Below are 11,454 nucleotides of genomic sequence, written 5' to 3' on the forward strand. Positions count from 1 at the left end.
GGCCTCTTTTACTTTTAATGTGTATGTTTGTTGTGCTTGTATGTCTACATGTGCACTACATGTGTGCTGGTGCCTGTGGAGGCCAGAGGAGGAACTGGGGTCACAGGTGGTTGTGGTCTGCCTGATGCACTGGAGGATGAGCATGCTTACCCACTGAGCTGCCTCCAGCTCCCATAACCCATTGCCTTTACAGTAGTTACAGATACTACTCTTGTGATGTTTGAAGCTATCGTGGTAACTGGTTGCCAAGGATCCTGAAGAGAATCCTAAGACAGTTCCTGAGAGAGCATCTGAGGGGACCTTAAATGGTAAGATCACCGAGAGGCAAGAGGCTCGGTGTTCTCACTGTAAACATGACCAACAGTCTTGTTTCTGAGTCCCAGAACATGTGTGGGAGGGGAGTGAGGCCACATACAGTCAGGCCTTCAGCCTGGCTCATGGCTCTCTTTCTCTCTCTCTCTCTCTCTATGAGAAGAACACATTCCCCACCACAGAGGCTAACTGAGCTGGGATTCTTCCTCCTGAGCTGGTGAGATGCTTTAAGGGAACTCCAGGCAGAGGGGCTTCTTTCCCTATAAATGTCCCCGTCCTCCTTCCTGACTATCAGACAGCATCTGAAACCTACAGCGGAGCCTTCCCTGCATGGCTACAACCCGCCAACCTGATATTTCCAATGCGTTTTTCAGCTAACTTCCTTTAGAAATTTGAATGCAATTCCAGATATGAACAACACATGGATTCTGGATGGTTTTGGCGACAGGAAGAGGAAGGAATACTCTCCTACAGACACGGTGGGAGGGGTGTTCTCCTGGGGAATATTAGGTTGTTATGATCACGAGACAGAGAGGTACCTTGACTTTGCATGGGGGTTGGGGGAGCGTCAAGAGCCTAGGTGACAAGTCTAGGTCCCATGGAATGATGATGCCAAACAGAGGTCCTGGATGACAGTGATTCAGGACACGGGTGGCAGGCATGGGGCATGTGCTATCAACAAAGGAGTTGAGTTCGCTTATCTGACAAGTATTTATCAAAGAGCTTGATGCTGGCAAACCCACAGTAAGCTGGAAACAGACCCTGCCATCAACAATGAGCCAATACTGACTTCGACACGTATGGTTCTTTTTGAGGCCAGAGACAGCTTCAGAGTGGGGATGGCCCAGGGACCTCGCCAGAGCAGGTAAGTTGCCAAGCCTGCATTGGTGTGGTTTCTTTACAATTTCTTCCTTTACACATGAGCCCAGAGGAGGGGGAATGAAGAGGAATTTTTTTTTTTGGTTTTTTGAGACAGGGTTTCTCTGTATAGCCCTGGCTGTCCTGGAACTCATTTTGTAGACCAGGCTGGCCTCGAACTCAGAAATCCGCCTGCCTCTGCCTGAAGAGGAATATATTTATACAGGGCACAAGCCTGGATACTTTGCAGTTTTTTAGAGGCAGTGAAAGTGTAGGGTTGATTTGTTCAACAGCCATCTATTAACCAACTATTACATCCAACGACTAGTGCTAGGAACAGAGTCATACAGTCCCCAGAAATTACAGTCATGTGGCCAGGATTAAGATGATGGGAGAGGAAGGGTGCTGACAGGAAAGTAAGCTAGAAAAGGCTTCTGGGAAACGACAGTGGGGATGACTCCTAACAGATAAGGAGAAGCTGATGGCTGTAAGCAGAACACGTGGGAGGAGTGGGAGGGGTTCCACAGCAGCAGGTACCCACCACCTGACCCACCCTCGCATCCCGCTGCTCCTGTTGCTATGGCACCTGACCATACATTTGTTCTTCATATGGTGGGGACTCCGTTGGGTCTAGACTGGTAGGTTAGAGGACAAGAAGAGAGCCACGTGCCCAGAGGGAGCCTGTGAAAGACTTAGCCCTGGAAGGCTTGGTTCAAGACATATGCTACAGATTACAGTGTACCCAAAATTTTTTTCATGTTTCCACCCGTACACATTCTTAGACTTACTTGGCAGGGTTGGGAGTGGAGAACAGGAACACATGCAATGAGAAAGCAGACAACGAAAGGAGGCGGAGCACCATCACAGTCTTGTCTGCCTTCCCCCACAAGGCTAGGAGGACTTGACCGATGGGTGGTTAGTCTCAAGCTATACCAGGATATGGTCAAGATTTGGTTAAATTATTACCCAGAGGAGTGGGAGGGATAGGTGGGTGAGTGAAAACTGGTTCTGAGACAGCAATATCAGTGAACACAAATATTCTCCTCACTGTCAGTTCCAAGTGACCATGAGTGGAACCCAAAAGGGGAAAGGGCACGAAGAGGGAACTTTCCACATTTTTCACCATCCTGTGTGTAGAGGAACAGAGCGGGAGCAAAGGCAAGGGCGTGACGTGAGCAGTGCAGACAGCTGTGGCCAGTTGTTCAGCCCCGCAGGGAGCCTGTGGTTTGAGGAGCACTGCCTGTCCAGATGGGGTGGACGAGTCACAGCACACCTGTGCTCATTTTTCTCTCAGTAGGCTGACAAAGTCCCCCGGCCTCCCACGAACAAATGGCTTATAACTGACCACAAAAAGAACAGAAGTGAACTCCTGTTTAGTATCCTCAGGACCGCAACTCCATCCTGTAAGCCTCTCAAATGATGGGTGGCTTTCCTAAGTTGCCAGTCTTTCATGCTGGTTAGGTAGCAAGGTGATGTTCAAGATACTTCCCTGCTGTCCTCGAAACCACCAGTCTAGACCCAAAGAGTCCCCACAATATGGGGAACGAATGGAATATGATTAGGTATCATAGCACAGTAAGGACTTTGAGCCACCAAACCACTTGCCCAAAATAAAGGCTACGGGAAAAACAAAAACAAAAACCAAGACAAAAACCAAAAAACCTTTCAGCTTCAAGGGGAACCCTGCTGACAGTTTCAGCCAGAACCTAGTCTATGAGGCCTATCACACGAGGAACGAACATTCAGGACAGCTTGTTAAAAATTATAAAGATTTCAAGGGTCAGGGAGATGGCTTAGTAGGCAAGCTCGTTTGCTGTACAAGGATAAAGAGCCAAGTTCAAATCCCTGCAAAACAAATATAGCTGGACATGGTAGTCCATGACTGTAATCCCAGCATTCCTAACCATCGGAGGTGGATCCCCAGCAGCTCACATGCCAGCTATTCAAACACAAACAAGGTAGAAGGCAGAGGCCAACACCACACGTTGTCTGCCCTTGGACCTCCACACAGAAGCAAGAGTGAGAGCATGCCCCATCTCTACAATTGAGTTCCACCAGGCAGTAAGCCAAACATGGGGTCCTTCTGACATCAGGATGTAGGCTGCCTTCTCAGAAAACCAATCCTGCTTTCCAAAACAGTACAACATAGTTACATGTAAGAGCTGAGTCACAGCTGGCTCTGGCCCTATCCCTGACACACATTTGCTCAGCAAGGTTAAGGTGACATCGCATCTTCCAGCGTTGTGAGGAACTTAATGGGATAAAGCACAGAAAGCAGAGAACTCCTAGTACACTAACAAGCTCTCAAGAAATGACCACTCGATGGTCCCTGCTTAAAACGATGCACAGGTAGCAATTTTAAGAGTGAATCGCTGGGGCCGGAGCTGACTCAGAAGGTAACACGCTTGTCCCGCAAACATGAAGCCCTGTGCTCCAGCCACAGAACCCGGGTGAAGCCAGTGTGGCAATGTGCTCTTGTCATCCCCAAGCTGAACAGGTGGAGACAGGTGGATCCAGCCAGCCCTGCCTGAATCAGGCCGTTTCAGGCCAGCAAGATACCCTGTCTCAACAATAGTAAGAAACAGTCACAGTAAGAAAGCCAAGATTGGCAGTATCTGAAGGACAGCGGAGGCTGCCTCTAGCCTCCACATGTATGCACACACACACACACACACACACACACACACACACACACACGCACACGCACATGCATCGGCACACACATGTGCACACACGCAGACAGAAATAACTGCTATTAAAAGTTGTCAAGGAAACAGTATTTTAGGACAGAATTATGAAGCAGGCGGAGGGGGCCACGTCTTCTGCTAGACTCTAATGGCTTCCTCTTGTCTTCAGTGGTAAGCACAGACGGATAAACTGCACTGCTGTCAGTTCTAATCTGTACCATGCTTCTCTTTTTATCTAGCCCCTTAGTGTACCTATGCTCCATCCCCCAGCTAAGGTGATGCTATCGGTCCAAGAGTTATGAATGGCCTCCTGTTTATTGGACAAGACCCATTCCTCACAAGCCCTGTACACTTTCGCGTTGCAGACTCATTCCCTCCTTAACTCTTTCTCTTCTCTTGGCTTGTGTGATACTACATGCCCGTGGCAACAGCATGGAGTTGAGGATTTTGTGTTAACAGACCCAGGTGGATCCCAGGAGCTCTTTGCCACCCCCACAGGCCTGCAGCAGTGTCTGGCTTGGCTGTCCCTCAATCTGAGTCAGCTGGTCCCGTGTCTATCAGAGACATCACGCATGATGGTGGGTTAGCATGCCTGTGTCACATAAATGAGTTCAAAGGTGCTTTTGCTTCTCCAATACCCCTTGTTCTCTGCCATGCTGACTCCGTCTGCTGTCACCAGCTCCCTAAGGGAGGCAATCTCTGGGCCCCATCTTCAGATCTCTCTACCCTGGTATTTTTATGTTCCCACAGGTGAACTCAGCTAACTTCCTGGCTCCCACTGTTACATTCTCCATATTAGATGCCAGACCTCTCTCTCTCTGGAACATCAGTCACTGCCTACTCCCGAGCACAGGGCTTGTCGCCTGAGAAGTTCTAGGATCACTTCTGGATACTTCAGTATTCACCTCTTCTCCCCCAGTTTTCAGTATGGTCTGCCTCACTTTTGCTAACTCTTTACCAGGGTTGAGACTATAACGATGCTCTCTTGTCTTTGTTATTCGGATCCAACTCCAGTCTTGTTCGTTACAGACTGGACTCGCCTCTGATTTTCTTCCAGCCACCCTAACCCTCTCACAGCCGCCCTGTTTAAGTAACTTGCTAGCTGGCTGTGTTGTCCATTCTCTCCCTATCCAACTCCAGTCTTTATCCTACCGCTGAGAATCTTCTCAAACACTGCTTTCACGACACCGAACTTACCTAACCCCAGATCTTCCATTTCCCGTCTGTAGGATAAAATTGTAACTCTTCAGATGGCATCCCATGCCTCCCATGGGCCTGTCTACTTGAGCTTGATCTTGCCGGACTGGTTAGCCCTGTCACCTGACCCCTGAAAACTCTCAAAATATTCCGGCCTCACAGTTTATGAGCACTGTGTTTTCGGTCTGTGGATTCTTCTCATCTTCGTTCCAGAAGAATCTACCATGGCCCTGAGTTGATTTGGCTGCTGCTGTTGTAATGCTATTTGTTGTTGTTGTTCCTGTTGTTGTTCCTGTTGACAACTTTAGGGACTTGGCTCTTCCACCTTGTTGGGGTGTGAGTTCTTATTTCCTCTGCTCAGCTGTACCCCAGGCTGGCCCATGACTTTCCAACTCATGCTCCAGGCTCCCCCTCCCACCTCCACAGAGGTAAGGAGGGGATAACGGGCATGATGCTTCTGCGTGCCACTTTTAGTGAGTTCCAGTGGTCTGTCGGGCATGCATGGCAAGAGCTTTCACCCACTAAGTCATCTCTCTGCCCTTGTTTAGCATTCTGAGATAGGGGCTCAAGTAGTCCAAGCTAGCCTCAAAGTCACTACCGAGCCTGAGGATGACCTCTGCCTCCCAAGGGTTGGGATTACAGGCGACCGCTTTCCCAGGGCCCTGAACAATTCTTCCTTGGGAATCACAGTGCTGGACAGTTTCCCGTTTTCCTTTCTTAATCAATGTAATGCTTTACAGCTCAAAGAGGTGCTGAAATGACTTACATTTGGAATCCATTTACTTCACAGGCGTGTAAGAAGCCAGTAGAACCAAAGTCAAGGAGCTTGCCCTAAGTCACATGACCAGTAACACTAGAACTAGGATCCAGATTCTTCTAAGCTGAGAATACCCCAACCCCCATGCCACCTTCCTCATTTCCTGTGTCCATCAAAGCACACACGCCACACAGTGTTTGCACACAAATTATGTGTGACTACGTTGACTGAGGCGGTCAATGCTACCTTGAAGTTCACAGCACTGATAGACTTGTCTGCTCCGCCAGAGCACATCTGAGACCACCAGAGTCATCTCCTTTACTTGGCTTAATCTTTGACATCAAAAACTCACTACGACTCATTCTCAAAAGAAATTTGGGGGTGCCAGATGGGTCAGTGGGTAAAGTACTTGCCAAGCAAATGTGAGGGCCTGAGTGTCAGCAACCCCAGTGCTGTTGCAACAGGATGGAAAGTGGAGACAGGAGAACTCCCAGAAGCTCACAGGCTGGCCAGCCTGACCCACAAAGTGTAGCAGCAATAAAGAGACCCTATCTCAAAAAAGGTGGAAGGTGAGGACTGACAGCTGAGGAGGCCCTCTGACCTCCGAGTGTGCTGTGACATGCACATACACACACCACACATGAGCACACACGTCACATATGCACACACACATTGTACATGAATACTGTCCCCCCCCCAGCACACAAAGGAAATTTGGGGTTAAGTGAAGGTAAAAGGCCTTTATCCGATTCAAACACGTATTGAGTTCTGGGAAATGAGACCCACCTTACACATCTGGGCCCATTCTTGCTCTGTTTCATCATGACTGGGAAGTAAAGACAAGCTGGCTAGCTGGGGCAGGTGACATAACAGACTGCTATAGTTCTGGACATGGGTACCACGGAGAAGGGTGTGGTTTCTCTGCTCTGATAGTTAGGATCTCAGTATGAGAAACTACATTAGTGAATCATAGGTGGAAGTGGGACTAAGGGGAGGAAAGGCCAGGAGAGAGGAAGGAGTAAGGACAGAAAGGTGGCAGCCCCGGAAATACTTCATGAAAGACATGGACTGGTCCTGTTCTACGAAGACAGCTGAAGCTGTCAGACTCGCCGCTGCTGTACACGGCTGGCACCATTAACAGCAGGTTCCGGCCTGTATGCATGGTTTGTAATCTGCCTGGAGCTCACGTGTTGTTCAGACTCACCTAGAACTCTATATGTAGCCCAGGCTGGCTTGGAACTTGAGATTCTTCCTTCCTCATTCAGTTGCTTGTGTTAGGATTACAGGCATGTGCAACCTCCCTGGCTGCCATCCCTCCCTCCCTTTCTTTTCTTTCCTTTTTTTTTTTTTTTTTTTTTTTTTTTGCTGAGCATTGTGCCCAGGGCCAGACTCTCTACCTTGGAGCCGTTGAAACCACTCCTTTCTGCTTCCACTTGTTGAACCTTTTCTCCGGTGACAAAGACCAGGAGTGAGGTTCACAAAAGCTCACAGGGTGGAATTCACGGGAAAATACCACTGGAAAATCATGATAGGAATGAGACATGTAAGCCAGCTTTTAGAAAGTCACACAGTAAAGGAGGCAGGATTGCAATATAAAGCCAATTCCCAAATAAAAATGAAAGGGCGGGGGAAGCTATTCACCTGAGAGAATTTTCCTTAGTCACACCACTCACTGAGCCTTCTGTTTCAATGTCCTCCCTAACCTTTGCAACAAACTCCTATTCATCCTTCAACACTTTGCTGAAGTATGCTCTCTGGAAAGCCTTCTTTGACTTTGCATACATTTAACAGATCCATTCTTGCATCCCCATCTGTTCTTCTGCTATCACTTTGGCTAACAGTTTGTCTCTTCCACCACCTCTCTGAGGACAAGGGCTAATTATCTTAGTCAGTGTGGCATCCTCTAGACACAACAGCGTGCCTGGTTTATACCAAGTGTTTGTCGTTGTGTTGATAAATACGCAGCCTGCAAGTACAATTCGCATTTGATTTGCAAACCTAGGTTTGGTCGCTGGGACTTTTCATGTGGAAGCACGTTTCCCCTTGTTGTGAAGAAACGATTTGAGACTCGTAAAGTAAGCTCCGTCCATGAGAGCACATTAGCCTGCTTTTCATACCCTGGAGACTGGAGCATTTCCCCTCCACACTAAACCTCCTGGGGCTGGCTTGATATTAGCAGCACAGCTCCGTGCTAGCATTTCTATTGTGGCGAAGGCTAAATTACACCATGAGCCTAATGCGGCCACCAGTCTTAGTGAATTGGGGGAAGGGGTAATTAGAAGACAACATTTCTGTAGCAGACCTAGGCGCGGAGATGGAGGAGGAAGTTGATTTAAACCTAGCCATTAAAGAATTCGCCAGAAACTAAAGCAAAACAGGAGCTTCCTCTGGACATGACAACATACTCTGGTGCCCAAGGTCTGTTCCCCACGGTTGTCAGGTCAGAAAACAGGGGGCAGTGCCTACCTTGGGCACCCCTCCTTCTCTACCGTGGGACCTGCTTTGCTTAAGGAGAGAGCTCTTTTCTTCCAGTAACAACAAGCACAGTTTGCTCCCCAATGCACCATCTCGACCTCGCCTTCGATGCCCAGCAACCCCCACCCAGCTTAACTCGGGATCTAAAGAGCCTGTGGCTGGGCTGTCAGGCCGCGGAAGAGCAGGCGCGCGGTGGGGAGGCCGGACCCCGGTGTCTCCACAGTCCCCGAGAGGACACGGGCCGCAGGGGCGGGCCTCTCCACGTAAGAAGGCCACGCGCCCCCGAGATCGCGCGACTGCAGGGACTTCAGCGGCTCTTCTACTGCCTCCCGCAAACCCTGACTCCAGAGATCGCCGCGGTCCTCATCGCGGCCGGGTCCGCGTCGGCGGTGAACCGGTGTCCACCGCGCTGCCCAGCCTTGCGCCGCAGGGCCCTCTCGCCGCACCGTGACAGCTGGGTGCCCAAAGGGTTAAACCCGCCGCGCGGCGCCGGGTGTCCCCCGCGCGCCGCCCCGCCGCCGCCAGCCAGCCCCAGCGCGCACGCGCCCGCCCGTTACCTGCGGTGGCCTCCGCGCTCCTCCTCCACCTGGCCGCGCTCTCCCGGGGCCGCCCCTCAGCCCGCCCCCTCGGCTCTCCGCCGCGCACCCTGCTGGCTGCCCCGCTGTGGCCCGCGGAGGAGGGGCCTGGGGGGCGATTACCATGTATTAGCATACCGGAGAGTGTCACGTGCCCACTCCAGCCAATCGTCACTCGGAGAAGGCGGAGATTGAATTGAACACGCCTTGGTGCTGCTCTGGGACTGAACCGGTGGCCATGGCAACGGAGGGGAGGGCGGAGGAGGGGGCGCAGGCTCTGGAGCCTTGCCATCCCTTTGGAGCATCTCCTCTACCTGAACTCCGCACCGGGACTCCGGGTACTTTTCCTATTCTGCATATGGAGAGCACCTCAACTTGGTCTAGCCAGGGAAATTTACATTCCGGAAAGGCTCTGAACACTTAAACCACGTGCCTAACACTTTTCTGCAGCTAACTCTCTGGTAGCGTTAGGAAGTACATATCATAAACTTAATTTGATCACTGGGGCGAGTTTATACTCAGAGAGGCTCAGCCACACACCCAAAGCCACACAACCACCATACTACATTGTAAAGTGGAAATGTGAGAACATCAGGCCCAGGGCTCTCCTGCGTTCTTCACAATTCCAAGCGGTCGAGGGGAAGACTGTATACAGACAGTCGAAAGAATTTTCATACATCAGCAGTGGAGCACCTTTGCACTGCCGGACAATGACCTTCTGAGGCATAAACCTGGTACACATATTACAGATGAGGCCTGGGCCAAACAGCTGTTAGGAGCCGATAGTTAATCATTCAATCCATGTGTGCTCAGGCTATCGAAAAATTTTACATCCACTCTTAATTGCACTGTTGCTATGGCCACTTTACTGATCCAGACACTGAACCTTCAATGCAGGGCAAGGAAATGTCCATACTTATTCCTCCAGTACTTCACACACTTAGATTCCAATCCTGGCTTATCCTACTCCAAAGCTATATTCTAAAGGCACCTCATTATACCAGGCTCATTTAACTTAGGTTTAGGCATAAGAACACCTTCCCTAATAGGACTGTCACTCAAGATTGAAATATATTCCGTGACAAGTGGCAAGTGTTGAAGTCACAAAACATAAAGTCACCCAGTTGGTAGGGGACTCTAGGATTCTGTGTCTCTGCCTTCATCTCTGTTGATCTGGTAATTCACTTAAAGGGACAAACACTCCCATGGATTTGTTTAGTTCAGTGGTTCACTGATTTTAATGTAGCATAGATGGATTACTGGATTAGGCCCTGTGGTTTAAATGAACTATCTAGACACTTTAAGATCATTTAAAATATATGAACATTTCTTCCCACCAGACTGACTTAAAATCCAATTTCCTTCTAAACTGAGACTTAAGAGCACAGACAGAGAGGCAAACTGACTTGGGTTAACATGCTGCTTAGCCATTCATCAGCCGTGCGATCTACGGCAAGTTCTATAATCTGTTTGTGCCTCAGTTTCTTCACCAATAAGACAGGATAGGAATGTTGGAAGCATTAAAGAACTAATGTATTAAAGACATGTAATACAGGCCTGGTCCAGTGGGTAAGACTCCATCCTTGCTAACTGTGGTCATTTCCACATCTGGCCCAGGATCTCCCATGAGATACACAACCCACGTGTTCAGATCTCTCCTCCCTTCCTGGCAGTGGGACACAGAAGTTGCCCGTCATCCCCTGTGGCACATTAAACAGCCTGTTGTGCTGGTGGAGGCTTGTTATCTCTGCAAATGTCATTCTCTTTTCTCAGGACCATAAATAATTCCTGGGCTCAAAGGACCTGGTCTCTCTTGCACATCTCCTAGCACCAAATTACCGGAGTGGCTCCTTGTCCAAGAGGAGCTTGGCAAGCGGAGAGCAGCCATTAGTCAGGGCCCTTGAAGCAGTTTTATGAGGGCCTTAATGAGGGAGATGAGCTGTCCTCAGGAACTGGTGCCGTCTTTCCTGGACACAGGAAATGAGCTCTTTGTGCTCAAAGGGTCTCAAAGCCCAGGCACAAGGAGTGTTCAGGAAGTGGCCTAGGGACTGGGCATTGTTGACACAGGCAGCCCCAGGGCTAAACAGCCTCTGCCCTGCTCCTCTCCATAGAAGGTCAAATTACTCATGCTTCTACACAGCAATAGCACCCAAGGGTGGCATGTGGTTTGGGGTGTTAAACCTCTGCCTCCTGCTATGTGCAGTGTCGCCCCTAACTCCCCTGCCCCTTATCCCCCAAAGACACCACAGTATAGAACAATGGATGATGGCAGTGTTCCTGGAACTGGAGGTGAAGCCCACTTCTTCCACATGAGTGTCAATGTGACAGTGGGAAAGTTCCTTAAACCCTTTGCACCTCAACTTCCTTATCTGTAAAATGGGACAGAGAGTAGTCACTGTCCCAAGTTCTTGCTGGGATTAAGTGAATAACTAAAAGAGATAGCAGGACACCCTCCAGTAAGCATTGCTAGTGCACTAGATAACTGGGCAGAGATACTCTAGTCCCGTAAATGTGCATTCTGTATGTGTACCCGTAGCCTCAAACAGCTGGCCCCAGGCCCTCTCTCCAGCTCATGTTAGCCCCAGTCCCCTCT

The 11,454-nt window shown here is 49.7% G+C and overlaps 1 protein-coding gene across 1 annotated transcript in view; it reads right to left on the reverse strand.

Annotated features, from left to right (window-relative positions):
* Phc2 (polyhomeotic homolog 2) overlaps positions 1–8,950 on the reverse strand; it is a 97,328-nt gene extending 88,378 nt beyond the window's left edge. The window contains exon 1 of the mRNA XM_021159386.3: positions 8,844–8,950. The gene's annotated coding sequence lies outside the window, so the exon portion shown is untranslated. The remainder of the gene's footprint in view (positions 1–8,843) is intronic.
* Between the last annotated feature and the right edge of the window lie 2,504 nt (positions 8,951–11,454).

The sequence above is a fragment of the Mus caroli genome, unplaced genomic scaffold (assembly GCF_978045245.1).
Source record: "Mus caroli unplaced genomic scaffold, Mus_caroli_1 scaffold_6, whole genome shotgun sequence".
Taxonomy (NCBI): domain Eukaryota; kingdom Metazoa; phylum Chordata; class Mammalia; order Rodentia; family Muridae; genus Mus; species Mus caroli.